General features: G+C 41.0%; 1 long non-coding RNA gene across 6 annotated transcripts in view; it reads right to left on the bottom strand.

The window, feature by feature from the left end:
- Positions 1-14,566, bottom strand: part of LOC120401471 — a 335,084-nt gene extending 320,518 nt beyond the window's left edge. For 4 of the 6 annotated variants that reach the window (XR_005596467.1, XR_005596468.1, XR_005596466.1 and 1 more), the window contains exons 1-2: positions 14,482-14,550; positions 13,544-13,624 (exon numbers count right to left, since the gene is read on the bottom strand). This is a non-coding gene — a long non-coding RNA (uncharacterized LOC120401471). Of the gene's footprint in view, positions 1-11,117; positions 11,138-13,543; positions 13,625-13,929 lie in introns of all 6 variants that reach the window. The other 2 variants (XR_005596464.1, XR_005596465.1) reach the window with 2 other exon arrangements.
- Between the last annotated feature and the right edge of the window lie 4,397 nt (positions 14,567-18,963).

Genomic DNA, 18,963 nt, shown 5'->3' with positions numbered 1-18,963 from the left:
CTACAGATTTGGGAGGTATATAGTGCAACCCAATCTATCTTAGAAGATCTGGGGATGTCCAAAACAGTAGTGACACAGAGGATAATCAGATAAGTTACTTTTTACCAGTAACTTTTTTAGACTCTTCCTGTTGGTATGCATACTTCCACCTTTTCATGTTCTCTGTATGTATAAATATCTCCTGTCTGTGTGTTCCATTCTATGCATCCGAAGAAGTGAGCTGTAGCTCATGAAAGCTCATGCTGAAATAAATTTGTTAGTCTCTAAGGTGCCACAAGTACTCCTGTTCTTTTTACCAGTAAGTGATTTTTTGTTGGGGAACTAAACCAAGATTCAGATAAGAAGTTGTTTAAGCAATATAAGTAAATGACATATTGTTGACACCACTGGATCTTTGTCCACTTTGTTTCTCCAGGATTGCAAGCCTCCAGAGTCATATATGGTAGGCCCTTAAGTGAATACATGCAGACTGAGGGCTAGTCTACACTGGCACTGCTAAAGCGCTGCCACAACAGCGCTTTAACGTGGCTTGTGTGGTCGTGGCAGAGCGCTGGGAGAGAGCTCTCCCAGCACTCTTAAAAAAAAAAAAGAAAAAAGAAAAACCACCCCCACGAAGGGCATAGCTCCCAGTGCTGGGGCACTGTTTACACTGGCGTTTTACAGCGCTGAAACGTGCAGTGCTCAGGAGTGTGTTTTTTCACACCCCTGAGCGAGAAAGTTACAGCGCTGTAAATTGTCAGTGTAGACAAGCCCTGAGTCATAGCCCCTAAGTGGAAAAGTTGGCTTGTCTTTTTCCTTCATAGCTTATGATTAGAAGCTATGAATATGGTCATACGAAGTCAATGGAAAAGTGCAAAAAGCCAGGTTAACTCAGAAGCTGAGATGCTGTTTAAGGCAGGTGATGTTCTGGAGTTGCTGCGTTGACTTCAATTGAGTGCTGATTATTTACACCAGCTGAGGATTTGACCCTAAATTTCTTGAGTGCAGGAGTACCAGAAAAGGAAGTAGATGCTGAAGAAACAGAGGGTACTGTAGCATAAGAAACTGAAGGTCCTTTCCCTTCCCTGACACAGAACTGGCATTAAAAAAAAGTAGTATATGCAGGCTGTGCTCCAGGAGATGGCTTGCAGAGTAAGGGCAGCCTATGGCTGTCAATCAAGATGTTCGCTGTTGTGAGCTTTGTGGGTCTGCACATGTGCAGAAGGGACTCCTGGCCTGAGTTACTCAGGACTCAGAAGCTTGCTTATGGTTATGATTCATGTGAAAGGTAATTGTTTACCCAACAACAGTTCTTGACTGGTTAATCAGGTTACCTAACAAAAGCTTGGGCTGCATACTGATTGGTCACACATTGTACATGTGTGTATATTACCAGTTCTTTGGAGCTCTCTGCTGGTCAGGTTAGGATACCGTGACTTTGCTTGAAGTAGAACTTCTTGCATCTTTAATTAAGAATTTGTTGAATACTTACCTGATTTCCAAGTAATTAGTACCCAGATGGATCAGGATGTAGCAGGCAGAACCCAAGAAGATTACCACCAAGAGGAAAGATAGGGAGGTTGCTAGACAGATAGCCCGCAACAGTATATATACCCAGCATGAGCCAGGAATTATATACCTGTCCAGCACATGAATATCTTCTATCAGCCACTAAAGTCACAGTGCATCTGCTTACACCAGGGCTGAATTTGACCTAAAAGGGAGAACTGCACTTGTCTGAATGTGTGCGTGTGTCAGAAAAACCATGAAGGGTTCAATTCGTTATTCTATTATTCCAGACTGATGCCAGTGTAACTATTGAAACTAATGGAGTTACACGGCTGTAAGACAAGAGTAACATGGTCAGTCAAGTCTAAAGTATGTGTGATGATGCATCCCATAAGGCTTTATGGAAATATGCTTATGAATATATATGACATAACTGGAATATGTTCTGTGCTACATATCCTATGTAACATATCTATGTAAAGGTTATGATCTACTGAATCTATTAATCCTATTTGTATGCATGTATCATTTTTGTACTTAAAGTTATGAATATTGGCCGTGTACTGGCTTGATTTCTAAATAAGCTTAGTAGAGCATTTGGTCAGTTCCTGGAGAAAGGAATTCTCAAAATTAAGTGCCCAATCAGGAAGCACTTAAGGAAAAATGGATCTTGGAAGGCTCCAGTCCACATAAGAAGTCTTCCTGGAGACATACAAGATACCATGTGGACAATGGTTTCTGCCTATAAAAACTGAGTCATGCATGGACATGTGACTTGCCCAGGTGACTCCAGAACTCCATTGTGGAGCTGGACTTTGCATAGGAGAGAGGAAGGGGTCTATTTAAGCCCATGGGCAACCCCTTCATTTGGTCTTCAGCTGGCTAAAGAGAAAACCTCTCCACCCTCAAAGATACCTAAAATAAACTGGAACAAAGGACAGTGACTGCAAGGGGTGTGAGTGATTGCTGGACCCAGACTAAAAGGAGATTAGTCTGTAAAAGGAAGCATTCTGGAACTGGTGAGAATCTTATCTGTATTCAGTTTCTTACTGTATTAGACATAGATTTGTGTGTTTTATTTTATTTAGTAATTCACTTTGTTCTGTCTGTTACTACTTGGAACCACTTAAATCCTACTTTCTGTATTTAAGTAAATAACGTTTTACTTATTAATTAACCCAGAGTATGTATTCATACCTGAGGGTGGGGCAAACAGCTGTGAATACCTCTCTATCAGTGTTATAGAGGGCGAACAATTCATGAATTTACTCTGTATAAGCTTTATACAGGGTAAAACAGATTTATTTGGGTTTGGACCCCACTGGGAGTTGAGCATCTGAGTGTTAAAGATAAGAACACTTCTGTAAGGTGCTTTCAGTTAAGACTGCAGCTTTGGGGCAAGTAATTCAGACCCTGGGTCTGTGTTGTAGCAGATGGGCATGTCTGGCTCAGCAAGACAGGGTGCTGGAGTCCTGAGCTGGCAGGGAAAGCAGGGGCAGAAGTAGTCTTGGCACATCAGGTGGCAGCTCCCAAGGGGAGTTCTGTGATCTAACCCGTCACAGTGTGTTTTTCAGTTCAATCTCCCTGGCAAGCATTCACTTTATACCAAATAATGGGGTCTTTTATTGTACTCTCTCAACAGGCACAATATTTGCTTCCACGTCATTAACTTTCAAGTCCCATTGAAAAATTGTGAACAAACTTACTATTGCCACTGTCTGGAAAGAATTAAACAGACGTACATCTGTTTCATAGTTTTGTAGCCAGTTAGACTTAAAATAAAAAACATATAGTTAACCACAAAAATTAGCTTTGTCCTCATAAAATCTTTCCAAAAACATTGAGGGGGAAATTATGTCACTGAAAATATTCTGCATTCAGATGTTTTTGTTCCTCATCATGGCCAGTCATCATAACAACACGTTAGATTTATATAGTGTTTTTCATCTTGAATGAACATAAAAACTTTCCAAACAGGAATCTGTTCACCACTGAAATGCAGCCAGTCTGAATGGGAGGAAAGAACAAGCCAAATAACTGGGACATGGGAAGGCTACACATTTGTGAGGTGCAGAGGAATTTTGTCAAAATTTTGCAAACCTATACACCTGCAAAGAGTGGCAAGGGGACTTTAATTATCCCCAGAAAACTGTTTTAGGGTTTCTGCTGAAAGAGACCCACACAATGGAATTCAGTTTGTGAAAGACACAGTGTTGGGATTTGAAGTGGTGGGTCCAAGGACACTAGATATTTGAAATCTGATGCTTTCATCCGCTTTTGTGCTTCCTTGGACCAGTCAGAGTCCCGTTGGCCCTCAGTTCAAGGCAGAGCTGCCATTCTCTCTCTTGCACCAAATATAACACCAGCCAGGGATCATCAGCATGCAGCACTGTTCTGGCTACTCTCCTAACACTGCCATGTCCTCAGAACACACCCTATGCCTGGTGACTGGATAGGATGGTGTTAGATTCTTCTATCCCGAGCTGGCCTGATCTGCAGGCTTATGGCTTTTTTCCCCACTCTTCAAGCACAAAGAAGCTGGAGCCAAAGCTCTGGCTGCTGGTCTGCAACCTATTCACACTTAGAGAAATATATGGGCTTCGTTTGGATCTCAATCCCACCAGCTTCAGACTAGTGCCTTCAGTGGAGTTGCTCCTGCTTTATATCAATAGAAAAGGAGAAGCAGGCACATTACACACACAAGAGGGCTGGATACTCAAAACCCAATCACATCAGTGATTTGTGGTCAATTTACTGAGCAAATGAAGGCGGTAAACTCCTCTGCATGGTACCACATTACATTCTGTTAAAATATTCACAGCTGAAGCCAAAGGATAAGCAGCTTTCTGCACAGAAACAAGTTCTATGCAAAAAACCCACAACAACGTATTATGATAACCCAAGATTGTGAGGATTGGGGTTGTCATTTTGGATTTTCTGCCCTAATGGAGATGAATTTACCTAGATTATTCTTTATATTCAGTATACGTTGCTAGCCAGTGTGATTGGAAACCTAGAGAAACAGAAATAGCTGAGTACTAAAGGCCACTGCACTCCTTGAATGAAATCCTGGCCCCTTGAAGTCAGACATTTTGATATTGACTTCACTGGACCCAGGATCTCACCCTGACTCCTGTTTCTGAGGGCCCCAGTTACAATGGTCAAGTCCAGAAATAACTCCTCTGAAGTCAATGGAGTTATACCACCAGGGGCGGCTCAATGTTTTTTGCCGCCCCAAGCACAGCAGTCAGGCAGCATTCGGCGGTGTTTACTGGCTCACAGAAAGTGGATTCAGCGGCGGTTCTGCGGGTGATCTGCTGGTACTGCGTGTTCATCATACCTGCTGCTAAACTGCCGCCGAAACTGTGCGGGACCAGCAGACCTCCTGCAGGAACACCGCCGAAGGCTGCCTGACTGCCGCCCTCCCAGTGACCAGCAGGCCATCCCCTGCGGCTTGCCACCCCAGGCACGTGCTTGCTGCGCTGGTGCCTGGAGCCACCCCTGTATACCACAGCAAAACCGGCATGATATGAGAAAACATGATGGCTGGTTCTCCACAATGAGCCAGGGCTTTTCAAAACCAGATAATGAAGTCAAGTCACCCACCTGTGGTGCAGGGAGGTACAAACTGCCCCTCAGTGAGCCAATAAATAATACTGTGACCCAGAGGGGATGCACCCCTGGGAGAGGGGTTTCTGCTCCATAAGGACAGCTTTAATTAGCCACCGAGGCTCCACAAGAGTCCCTGCAGCAGGGACTGGCTGCTTTTGATAGGTCTCCTCTTCAGCCAGTCCTTTATACTTCTGAGACTGTATTGTCTAACTTTGGACCCACCAGTGGAAAGGAACTTGTGCTACAACATCCCCTACTCTAGGCAGATGTTCTACTGCTCAAAGACCTGGGTTGAGTCAGAGAACGCTAACATAAACTAGGACGAACCAAGCTTGAGGTCTTAACCTCAACCAATGAGAAAACTGCAGCATAATACAGAAGTTGTCCATTATATTATCTTTGTTTCTCTAGAGGGATATAAAAAAAAGTTTACATCTGAGCTTCAAGATACCCCCAAAACGGAAACAGCATGCATGAGTTACCAGCCAGCTTCTTTATTATTCCATCATTAACCTATAATCCTGTTTTCTGCTTCCTCTGTATCTGAGTGTCATACATACCAACTCAAGGTAAACTCTGTACAACACTAGTGCCCTCTGCAGTACATATCTAAAATAATGACAGTAAACTCCTAAAGAAAGACAATATTCCCCAAACAAAATCACTGAAAAAGTTCAGATGTGGATCTAACCTTTGAAGGTGGTCACTATTTCTATAAGGGGTGGAACCACACAACAGGCCTGAACTTTGCAGTTCTCACTTCTAAAAACAACAGGATATTACAATTCCCTCCCCTGCATTTGAAGACTAATTAAAACAGTTTTGTTGACAATTACATATTTCATCTTTGGCTCTTATTTGCATGTGACTGCCAGGGACCTTGGAAGAGGAGAGTCTCTTGTTTCTACTCAATTAAACAGAGAATGTTGTTACAACTCTTATTTGTAGTGTCTAGAGACCCCAAACCAAAATCATGGCCCCATGTGGCTTGGCATAGCAAGAGACAGTCCCTGCCCAGAAGAGCATACAGACAAGACAGGTAGGAGAGAGGGAGAGAAAATGAGACACAGAAGGGTGAAGTAACTTGTTCAAGATCAAATGGCAGCTCAGTGGCAAAGTTGAGAACAAAACCAGTGATTCTAGTGCCTTAGCTATTGGATCACATTGCCTTTCCCATCCTGCCTCGTATGTCTGTTATGTTGTTAATTTGTGCAAGATAGAAGAAAGATTAGCAAACTGTTCTAATTAGTACAAGGGCATCTTTTCTTGGTTAGTAAAAAACCAAGTCACCGATGTCCAGGAATGTTTGGACAACTCACTGTTGTGTTCCAACTGCCACCACAAACTGTAATTGATTGCTATTCTGTGTGATGTGCTGGCTGCTTATTTTTTTATTTTTGAGTTTCCTGTTTCTTGTTCATTGTGCTACCTAAAATACATAAGAAATATATGTTGCTATTCAACCTTTTAAAGTTTTCTATTAAGGTAACTGTGGTGACACATAAAAACTTCTACTTTAGACACACAGATGCATGGGCCATGTCTATTTTAAGGAAGTTTACAAAAAAAAATTCTCTCTGAACCAGTTAATATTAGTAGGAGCCATAACATAGTCAAGGCTCTCATGGACAGAATAATTTTTACTACCGTTTTAGTTAACCTTACTGAACAACAACTAATACAAATGGCAATAGCAGCTTGAGCATTACCTACAATACAGCTCTCACCTGAACCAGTGTTAAAACCCACAGGATTTTTTTTTAGTAAGTTTACCTTGTGTAGATAGGGCCACAGACACTTAGTATCTTATTGTGATCTTAGTTACAATGTAGTAACTCCACTGTGGCACGGAGATCTCAGTCTAGCTGCTGATGCACATACACAGACACCTATGGTACATACACAAATAGTAAAGTCATCAAATGACCACATATATACTCTAGATCAACCAAAAGCAATGGGCTTGATGAAGGAATTACTGAGTGAAAGGCCAAGGGCTATAACAGGGTTCAAAAAAGAACTAGATAAATTCATGGAGAATAGGTCCATCAATGGCTATTAGCCAGGATGGACATAGAATGGATCACTTGATGATGATTACCTGTTCTGTTCATTCCCTCTGGGGCACCTGGCACTGGCCACTGTCAGAAGACAGGATACTGTGCTAGATTAGTGTTTCTCAAACTGGGGTTGCCACTTGTGTAGGGAAAGCCCCTGGCCGGCCAGGCCAGTTTATTTACTTGCCCCGTCCACAGGTCCGGCCGATCGCAGCTCCCACTGGCCGCGGTTTGCCTCTGCAGGCCAATGTGAGCTGCTGGAAGCAGTGGCCAGTAAGTTCCTCGGCCCGGAGCAGCGAACTGCGGCCAGTGGGAGCCGCGATTGGCAAGACCTGCGGACGGGGCAGGTAAACAAATGGGCCTGGCCCACCAGGGGCTTTCCCTACACAAACGGTGACCCCAGTTTGAGAAACACTGCACTACATGATCTGCCTGCAATGTCATCCTAAAACCAATTTAATATTCCAAAGCCAATATCATCTTTGCATACCACCACCTCTACCAGGCAGACCTTGAAAGAGATTAGCTGCAAGATTTATCCAGCTTCAGAGGACATCATTACCTGGTCATTGTGAACTATTTTTCCAGGGTTATAGAAATAATGTACTTGAAAGACATAACATGTTGCAGTGTTATTGAGAAACTGAACTGCAGGGCTGCCCAAAGGATTCCGGGGGCCTGGGGTCTTCGGCAGCGGGAGGCCCTTCCGTTCTGGGACCGCCGCCGAAGTGCCCCGAAGACCCGCGGCGGGGGCCCCCCCGCCGCTGAAGTGCTGCCAAAGCGGGACCCACCGCCGAAGTGCAGCCCGGTCTTTGGCGTTAATTCGGCGGCGGGGGACCCCCCCACCGCGGGTCTTCGGGGCACTTCGGCGGCGGGTCCCTGAACGGAAGGGCCCCCTGCCACTGAATTACCACCGAAGACTGAGCTGAACTTCGGCGGCGGGTCCCGCTTCGGTGGTAATTCGCCAGTGGGGGGTCCTTCCGCCCTGGAGCAGAAGGACCCCCCGCCGGCGAAGATCGGGAGCGGAAGAAGCTCCTGGGCCCGGCCCTGCAAGAGTTTTCTGGGCCCCCCGGAGCGAGTGAAGGACCTCGCTCCAGGGGCCCCAAAAAACTCTCATGGGGGCCCCTGTGGGGCCCGGGGCAAATTGCCCCTCTTGCCCCCCCCCCTCCTCGGGCAGCCCTGCTGAACTGTGCCTTTGCTCACTTCAGCATACCAGAACAACTAGTGACAGATAAAGGATCACAACTCATTGCAGCAGAATTTAACTTAATCCAAACAAAATATGATAACCACATTACCCACAAGCAAACGGAGAGGCTGAGTGCTGTACAGCCAGCCAAGAAAATCCTACAGTAGCAAGATCCATCCACAAATCCAAGGCTAGGATTTTCAAAGCAGCTTGAGGGAGTTGGGTACCCAACTCACACTGAATTTTAGTGGGATTTGGGTGTCCAACTCACTTAGTTTCTTTTGCAAACCTCCACAGAAATACAACGTTTAACTACAGTAGAACCTCAGAGTTATAAGCATCTGGGGAATGCAGGTTGTTCGTAACTCTGAACAAAAAACATTATGGTTGTTCTTTCAAAAGTTTACAACTGAACATTGATGTTAAGACAAGACTTTTTTTTCCAAATTTTTCCTAGGATTAGTGATATTGACCAGATTGATTTTATTAAAAGCTGTTAGCACTCATTGGACAATGTCAGAATTCAAATACAGCTTTGAAACTTTACTATGTAGAAGAAAGATGCTACTTTTAATCATCTTAATTTAAATGAAACAAGCACAGAAACAGTTACCTTACCAAATTTTTTTTAAAAAAACTTTCCCTTTTTTTAGTAGTTTAATGCTCTACTGTATTTGCCTCTCTCTTTCTTTTTTTTTTTTTTTTTTTTTTGGTCTTTGCTGCTACCTGATTACATACATCCACTTCCAAATGAGGTATGTAGTTGACTGGTTAGTTCGTAACTCTGGTGTTCATAACTCTGATGTTGTACTGTAGTCTTATTGCTATTTTGAAGGGGAATAATTTTTTTTTTTAAATCAAACAACTTCTATATTTGCTGGGTTTATTGCCACTCATGTACAGTTACAAAGTTCCATACAAGTAGTGGGGGGGGAGGGAGAGAGAAGAGGGAAAGAGAGAAAAGTCATTTTATAAACTAACTTAATTTATAATGATTTGCATTTCATCCTGAAGGATCACAAAGTGCCTTAAAATATGTACCAAAATCACTTTGCCCATCACTGAAATGCCTCTCTCTCTCTCTGAGGTAAGCCACTAACAGCACAAACAATACACAGCCATGCAAAATCTTACCAAAGGAAATAAAGAAAAATATCCAATTCAAGTTAAATTGCAAGTGCAGTAGGCAGAACACAACTATGAGTACTGAGGAACACCTATGAATTTGATTCAAAATGGGTTTGTGGGTTTTTTTTGTTTGTTTGTTATTGAAGCTGATTTTTATAAATTAATTATCCCTGAAGTTCAAATGTCTGGTTTGAAGGCTGAAATGATAAAAGTTTGAGGCTGAAGAAAACTAGTTTTCCCACAATTGACTGTCGTGAATTGTTAAGCAAGATTTTGGTCTGATGGGTTTACACCCGTTCACAGACGTTAGCTGGAACTAGACATGGATGTCCAGAACTCAGGTCAGATGCAACCACAGAACTTTGATGATATCAGGGAAACAAGTTTCACTATGTAAGAGAGGGATACAACTATGCAACCAAAATATAAAATAATAATAATAATAATGAAATAGCATGTGAGGACTCCCTTAGCATTTTTTGCAAAAGTATGGGATCTTTAAAGACCAGAAGTAATCAGAATCCCAGGTTTCTCTCTCATCTAAAATTTATTCTGGTACTAAAAACCTGAATCAAGAAAAAAGTATCTCAGTCTCAAAAGCATACTAATGATTTGTTACCCCACCAAATAAAGTATCTCTCGTTTCTTGAGATGACAGGTGGCATCCAAGTGGAAGGAAGGGCGGCTTAGGGTTTTTTGGCTCTTATCTCGTACATACAAAAACATGATGCTGGGATAGGATGTGATCTGACAACGTGAGGTAACATTAAAAAAAAAAAGAAAAGAAAAGAAAAAACCACAATGTTTCTTTCAGCTTCAATAATTCCTGTCATTTCAGAAAACCACCACATGGCAAAATGATCTGTGAATAATTAGCAAGTTAATTACCCATAAGCCAGGGGTAATCTGTGTGACCTATGCGGTTAGCTCACCAGACCAGGATCCATGTTGTCCGCACATGTCTTCCAAATTAATCAATCAATACATGGAAGCACTGCACATCCTCAATTCCCATTGATGCACAGCATCTCACAGGTTTGAGCAGTAAAGGACAGACATTTTATGGACTACAGATTGCATATCCTAGGACAGTTTGCATTAGGGACACTGGGCAGTAAATCAGTCACAGAGGTGCGGGGAAGGAGAAAAGTTAAGTAACTAACCCTCACCAGACAGCAATAAAATACTTCTAGGAGGGATGGCCCCCCTAAACCCAGGGTTGTGAGCTCAATCCTCGAGGAGGCCATTTAGGGAACTAGGGTAAAAATCTGCCTGGAGATTGGTCCTACTTTGAGCAGGGGGTTAGACTAGATGACCTCCTGATATTCTATGTATAATGATAGTTACTTGTATTAGTCCTCTTTTAGCAGAATAGAAAGTAAGTGGTTAAATCTATTTTTGTATCTGGTCCCTAAAACAGAACATTTGCAGTTTTCCCCTGAAGTAGAGATCTTCAGCTGAATTCAGTGGATGCAATCCTGGGAGTTTTGCCATTGTCTCCAGTAGGACCAGGATTTCACCCACGGTCACTACGTGTATGCACATCCTGTATATTACCATAGATGAGACTTAAATGGCAACAGATGTGATCCATACAGAATATCTCTACCAGGTGACAGAGCAGCACACCCTCTGGGCCTTACCTCAGGTGGAAGTCTCTATCCTGCAAGACGGAAATGTGCTAGTCAGAAACAATGACCCAGAGAGGAGCTGAGTTAAGATTTTTCCATATCTGAAAGCCAATACTGATCAACGTGTGCAGCAGGGCCCATTGGTGCCCAAAGTGAAGGAGGGTTGGGCAAGGAGGGGAACCCTTCCTGGAATATATCAAAAGCCCTATATGGCATAATATTTAAACGCAGAGTGGATGAATTAAACAACAGTTACTGTTAATTGTATAACAAGTAGAAAACACTGTTTCACACCTGATATGAAATAATGCCATTTCGCCAACTCTGTACTAACATCTATACACGGAGTTATTTTAATACAATAAATTCTGGTTTGTTTTGCTGACCAGAATAACCTCTTAAGAGACAACATCTTGTTTCCAGGAGGGCTTCAGGGAAATAGCAGCTAAGCATAAATGCTTTGCATAGATAATAGTACAGAAACAGGCACATCACATACAACATGGTTTACATATGTGCAAAAAATATTTCACAACTCTAATATGTTATAAAAATAAGCTTTCTGCATTTTTATGTGATAGATTAATGGATTGGAAAGAGGGAGCTCCAGCTAGTGGGTAGCTTACATCCAACATGTGCCACAATCCTTATATTCAACATTTCCTTAATCATAGAGTTTTAGCCCTAATTCTGAACATACTGGCTTCTGTTCATTAAAATCAAAACTTTAAGTGTTATGTGAACATAGATTTTGGGGTGGTTCACTCAATGGAAATTATAGTCATGAGGCCTTTTTGTATACAAACCATCAATATAAGGTGTGTTGAATAAACCTGACTCGCTGTATTCAAAAACTACAAGCAGAATGTTTTTATCATCATTTGAAGCACTTCTTATAACTATGATTTTGGACACTGGAATAACACTAGTACCATCTAGAGGCAAATATTAAAACCAGACTTTTATTTTACCTACTGAAGAAATAAATTTGTAAGTGGTCATACATTATATCTTTTTTTATTGTAATAATTATAATCAGGCTCCAATTTAGCATGTGGGGTTTGGAGGATCCTTCTGATATAAAAGTGCACCAACAGCTTCAAACAGTTTTTTTTTAAATTGCAATACAATACATTTTATTTTGCATAAAGAACAGAAATCATACTGATAGAAAATCAATTGTAAGAAAACAAAAAGTTCTTCATTTCAGATATATAACTACAGTGGGCAAATTGAGACTTTCCATCAACAAAGAAAGCTGAGACACAGAGCAAAGATAGCAACATCAATACCTTTTCAATATCTTTTAAGCAAGTGTATTGATTTTGTATTTAAAATAGCTCTTTCAGGCTTTTCTAGGAAATTGAACCTGACTTCAGTAAAACAATCAGACAAGTTAGCTTTGTAGAGTCAAGTTCATCATCACAATATTTCATTTAAGACTAAATACCATATTAACTATGAAGACTCCCTCAATTAAAATAAATGTTTGCCTTTTATTATTGCATTATATCATATTAATAGTCTATCTAAAAATGTTAGTAATTTAAATACTTTGCTATTAAAAATGAAATTTGATCTGTAGTAAGAGTTATGCTCCTTAGTGGATGTGTGACTTCTAAGATGTGTGTCTGTTACCTGGGGTTCTTTCAATCCAAAGCTCTTGGTAACTTTTACTCTGTGCGAGGTGGTGTCAGGAAATAAATCAGGGAAGACACAGCCGTCCAACCAATAGATGGCACAAACAGGACAACACAAGAGTGCTTTCACTTAAAGCTAAACTTTACTTAATCTCAAGCACTTACACATGTCTGCAACAGGTTAATAAAACGCCCCCAACCCTTGATAATTACCAAAGCTGAGTGTGGCTTTCGAGTGACACAGTGGCAGACTTCCGGTGGCCAAATCTTCTGTCTGCCAGTGGGAAACCGCAAGATGTATCCAGAGGGAGAGTCCAAAAAAAGTCCCCAAACAAGTCCAACTATCTCAAGCTTTTTCCCCTTATTTATACATTAGTAATAGAATGACATGTCCCTTAAAGAAAACTTGTAAAGCAAGCCGTTCCAATGTGCAAGCAAGAGGCTCCTTCTGATTATTGATTAATCAAGTGTGGGTTCTTCCAGGGTTTGCAGCCTTGAGACCCCAATACACATTCCTGAGGCACATCCTGCTCTTTTAAAATGCATGTATCAGCAACTTCAACACAATTCTTATCAGGCAGGATGCGGGGTCAAGCTGCCCTTTCTGTGGCACCCCAGAATTCCCCCCGCCTTGGTCAAGCTAAGACCACTGAATGGCCAATTTACAGCTTACTGACTAGGCTGCCTTTAACAATAAGCCATAGTGGTTTCAGGCACTTTACTGGTTTGCCAAAGTCCCCCCCCGTACACGTCCAATATTGTGTCATTGAAAATTACAACAACATTATCCACACTCACCTCAACCAGTCAAGATGTTTCTCTCCAGAGTTCTGCTCAAGATTCCATCACCCAAAAGAACAGTGAAGCTCAGCTGTCATTCTAAGGAAAGATTGACAAAAAATTGACCTAATTCCATCCCTAAAACCTCTAGCTGGAATTTTCTTCTCAAGCCTCCTTTGCACTCTCTCTCTGATTGGAGCCCATATGCCTATTGACAGGTGAATACCCATTCACACAATTAATTTGAGCTGACACTACAAGAAAATTTTGGGGGAAACTATCAAGTCTCCCTAGCCATCCTGAAAATGGGCAACTGGCTGGATGTCACAACACAGATCCATATGGTAACAACCATGCTGTAGCCAACCACTTATTAGCATAAGAACAAGAGGTCAAATACTTACTGTTACCCATGCCATGCTAATGCAGTGACAAAAAAAAAAAATACTTGTGGCATCCCTTTTCAAGCCAGCACAGCTCAGCAGAATATTCTTTCTTCAGCTTAGGGGCTTTAATACAAACAGCTGCTGGTGGTTCTCACCCATTCAGGTAATGAGAGAGTCCTTTTGTATTATGCTGCTGCCCTACTCAGTTGGCATTCAATAATAGCAGACTAAAAAAAAAATGCTACCACCCCACTCCTATGCTATCCAGGTGTTTGTTTCCATGTGTAGGGAGGGAACTACTTCTTCTGAGCCAGTGTCACTGCATCCTTGCACTGCTGTTTAACTAGATAGCAACATCCATCAGGTAGTTAACTCCCCAACTAGGCATAACCAGCAGTTCCCCATTTATTATGTGATGATTTTTGGCTTTGGAATTTGCTGTGGAACCCACAGCAGAATTGTGTTCCAGAATCTAAACTTCCATTTTTAAAAATATTTATTTCTAGACTTCATAGTTGCAAAGAACATCCTGAAAACAAAACAACTGTAAAGGATGCAGTGTTGTCTTACTGAGTCTGCAGACAATCTGAAGCACTACATTCTGAGAGAAAACTGCTCCAGTCACCTCAACAGGTTAAGTCAGAAGCCTAAGCAAGACAAGGTAAATGCCAACACTTTTATCTATATCACTGCTGATTATTTTATTGAGAAACACCCACTTAATTAGTTATGTCTCTGCTTGTCATAAAAACCCCACCTGTCCCAACACAGCTGACAAAACCTCTACCTTCATCCTCTGACAACTTCTACAGTGAAATTATGCATTGTCATGACAAATATCTGTGGAATACTGAAAAGTGAAAATGTAGTGACAGCACTGTAAGATAAATATGAAATTAAAGACCTATGGTTAGCATAAGTCTGGCTAAGGAAATATGTGTTGTAAAGAAAAGCCTTGAAAATAGTGACTTATAATGCCACAAATAATGAAGTAGGGAGAATGTCTGCTTCAAAGAATAACTAAGGAAATAAGGGAGGGTTTCTAAAATGAAGGCATCTGACCAATAGGGGTGACTGCAGATGGTTTTAAATAAGACAAAGAGATTCTGTCTTAATACCTGCCCTTTCCTACCCCACATACCAGTGTTATCTCAAAAATTAGGGCCTATGTGAACCCAGATGCAAAAGAAAAACTGTTGGTCAGCAAGAAGGGGAAAGATAGGAGGTTGTAAATCTTATCTGAATCAAGACTGGAAATAAGGGTGAACTGTGTCAAATTGGTTTTTAGCTGAAGTTAGTCATTGGCAATGACATCACCTGTTTGTTAAAGTGTATACAAAGTAAATGCTTAAAAGGTTCATTGCTAATACCTGCCTGACTATGGTGGAGCTAACCAATATGGATCTAAGCACCTTGAATTTAGCCTGTGTGTAAGTATCTTGATCCAATGTTTATAAATGTTTTGTTACTATTTGGATACAGTAAATTGCTTATTATATAGGCTTTGGGGGCATGTTTAGAGTAATTGTATAAATATTCTTTGGCTTTTGGAGTCAATAAAGGAATTTATTGTTAAATTAGTGTCATAATAATGCCCTGCATAAATAATTATTCCAACAAGCACAAAATAAATTTAACATAAAAATAAACAATTCAGGACCCTCTGGAATGATTGCATTATTCTTTTCATATTATGTCATTTTAATTAAAATGAATCTAACATTCTAAATTAAGGTACTGCTTCAGAATTTCCAGTCTGCTGCATAATCCAGGAACCCTGCAGCAGACATTAGGTCCAAGTTACCACAGAGTAAACAGAACCCTAATTGCATGCATACCTATTCTAAAATATCTGATACCAAAGCATATTTAATCACAAACCCAGGCACTATCCTACTTACTATCCTAGTCCATCTAGCAAACATTTTCCTAACTAATTTTACCTAACCTAAAACCCATTTACCTTCACTCTGCATGGAAAAAACAAATCAAAACAGACTATACCTCCCTCACAGCCCTGTATCTTTTAGCTACATCTGGCCCCTACCAGTCACAGCATGTCTCTGACCAGCTCCCAGTCTTCCAGGCCCAGTTCTCCCAGGCAGCTCCTCAATGAAGGGGCGAGACAAGGGAGCCCAACCCCACACACCTTTGCTAGAGAACGACAGTATTCTCTTGTGGGATGGGGAGGAGAGATCCTGACCAATCTCTCTAGTGGGAGGGGAAGCGGCACCAGGTGTCCTCACTACTTCCCAGGCCACCATCTCCTCCTAATGCTGCCTCCTCCATCCCTTCCACTTCCAGGCCTGCTTCAGAAGGAGAAAGGACAGCTTGACAAGGACACAAGCGATGGGAATCCCATGCATATGTGCGTGCCTCTTGGAATGCAACACATACATAAAGTGGGATCCCACCCATGAGGAACTTGGGAATGTAGCACATGCTGTGACATCTGCCACTTGGCAGGTAAACTTGGTCCCCTCCTTAGGAAAATTCTGGCTGTACCCCTACGACCTGCTGTCTTGTCTTCCCTCCCCAGCTGACTTCCAGGCTGCTGCTCCTACTCACATGCAGCCTCTGACTTCTTTCCTTAAACCAGTCTCCCTTCCATTTAGAGCAGTCTCTAGTCTGATAATTGCACTTTCCTAATTCGCAAGGGTGTTGTGGGATATAAATATTAAATACTAGGAGGTGCTCAGCTACTACAGTAATAGGAGCCATATAAGCATCCTAAGATAGATAGAAAGTTCCTCCAAAAAGACTGTTAAGGAAACTAAGTAGTCCTGAGAGAAAGAAGAGCTCTGTGAAAGCTCAAAAGTTTGTCTCTCTCACTGACAGAAGTTGGTTCAGTAAAAGATAAGTTTGGTATACAGAGATTTTTAGCCTTCTTAGTACTATGACAAAGTATTAAAATTAATTTAGCCTTTTATTAAAGATACAGAAAAAGAAAAACAGCTAAAGCTTTTGAAGTGTAAAGTATTAAGGCTTTCATTTTAATAACATTCCTTGTTCCCTTTAGCTGTAGAGAGAGTTTATTTTTTTAAAAACTCGATTGATTTTTTTAGCTTGTATTAGAGATGGCAATAACTGCCCTATTTTCAGAAAAGAAAATAAGTTAGGTGAGCTGGGCAGGAGCTGTTGTTAAAGTGTGATCCCATTTCCTAGAAGACAAAACAAGACAAACACACGCAAGAAGGAAAAGAAAAGAACAGCAAAAATAGAAAAAGCAATTCCTGTTTCTGGTGTTAATTCTGTGTGTTTCCTGCAAGCGAGGCATATGGTTATACTAGTTACTCAAAGACCTGACCAACATGTACAAGCATCAAGCTGTTTTGGGCATGGTTTTCAGCTGCCTTTCTCATCACAGGCTTACAGAAGTGTTGCAAAATATACAGTTGTGGCCAGATAAACCAGACTCTTATTAAACACAAGAAATAAGGTAGGGAAGGAAAAGGACACATGGGGGTGGGAGCAGCAGGGAACAACAAAGTCTCACATCCCAGGTGGTGCTTGATATTTAGCCAGAGCTGGTAGAAGTGGCAATGTGTAGACCCCTCTCTTTGGTTTGATCTGGTCAGGACACCTCTCAGGATGAAGGCCCAATGGTGTCACAGTGGATTCTAGGGTACTAGGGAACAGTGGGGGGTGGCAGCCATGATGGTGAAGGTCCCTGCAGCAATTGCAGAGAAACAGCTTCTGCTTCCAATCAAAACTTATTGAGTTCTAAATTAGTTTCATAGTGTCATAGATTATGAAGACAGAAGGGACCTCTGTGATTAAATGTCTGACATCCTGCATAACACAGGCCATAGAACTTCTCTGAATTAATTCCAGTTTGAACTAGAGCATATCTTTTAGTAAAACATCCAATCTTGATTTAAGCATTGCCAGGGATGCTCCAATGGTTAATTACCCTCATGGCTAAAAATTTGCACCTTAGTTCCAGTTTGAATTAGTCTAGCTTCAGCTTTCAGAAGTAACATTAAACACTCAGGAAAAAATATTTTACTTTTATAGAGGGCTTGCTGTGACTTCACAATTAAGGTTGTGTTGAGTTTTATGAATTGGTCCATGTTATACCCTCACCTAGAGCACTAGATTTAGTTCTGGCGACCCCATCTAAAGAGCTATTTAAAAAATAAGAACAGTCCTGATTTGGGCAGCAGAATGACAGTGGTCTGGAGAAATGTCTCTAAAAATAGAGGTTGAGAAAATTGGGACTGCTTAATTCAGAAAAGAGGTAAATGAGAGGGGACATAAGATTTACCCAAAATAATGAATGATACAGAGAAGGTATGTTTGTTGGCACATGATTTATTTTCTTTTATGATATATGAATAAGTACATGCATTGAAATTGGAATGCAACACATTTAAAACTGATAGGTCTGTTACGCATTGTGCAAAAGTAAAGACTATGGAACTCACTGCCAGAATATATCACTGGGTTCAAGAACTTTGCAGGATTCAAAAAAAGATTGGGCATGTATGTGGATAATGAAAACATCCAGATTTACACTATATGGGATAAAAATATATAATGAGCATATACTGGACCTTCAAGCTTCTGGGTATAAGACAACCAACAATACATATTATAATTGGTAGTTGGTTAAGAAAACATTACTATAGATGTCCAAAAATCACAATTCTGCAATCAAAAAAAAGCCTTAGTCATTTTAAAATCCATCCTGGTTAAGAAAGGAAAAGAAAGCAACAATTATATATATGGAAAAAAGGGAAAGTTAATAGCAATGACTATACATTAGCAGTTTGGAAATGCAGACTATTAATAAGGAAAGCTAAAGATATCAATGCAAAAATTATGGCCAGTAGAGTTAAGAACAACCAAGAATTATTTAAATATGTCAGGAACAACAAAAAAGTCATAGAAAGGGTGTAGGTTTGTTACTAAATAAGGACGGTAAAATTGTCAGGAAAGACATGCGTTCAATAATATTTCTGTTCTGTAGTTGGGAAGAAACTAGATGACATAGAAAGTTTTTCATTATCACTGTAAGCTATGGCTATTTCAATAATTAACTAGAAAAGA

This window comes from Mauremys reevesii, linkage group 3 (assembly GCF_016161935.1).
Source record: "Mauremys reevesii isolate NIE-2019 linkage group 3, ASM1616193v1, whole genome shotgun sequence".
Classification (NCBI taxonomy): Eukaryota; Metazoa; Chordata; order Testudines; family Geoemydidae; genus Mauremys; species Mauremys reevesii.
The sequence above is the reverse complement of the archived record's forward strand: the minus strand, read 5'-3'. Positions and strand labels throughout refer to the sequence as shown.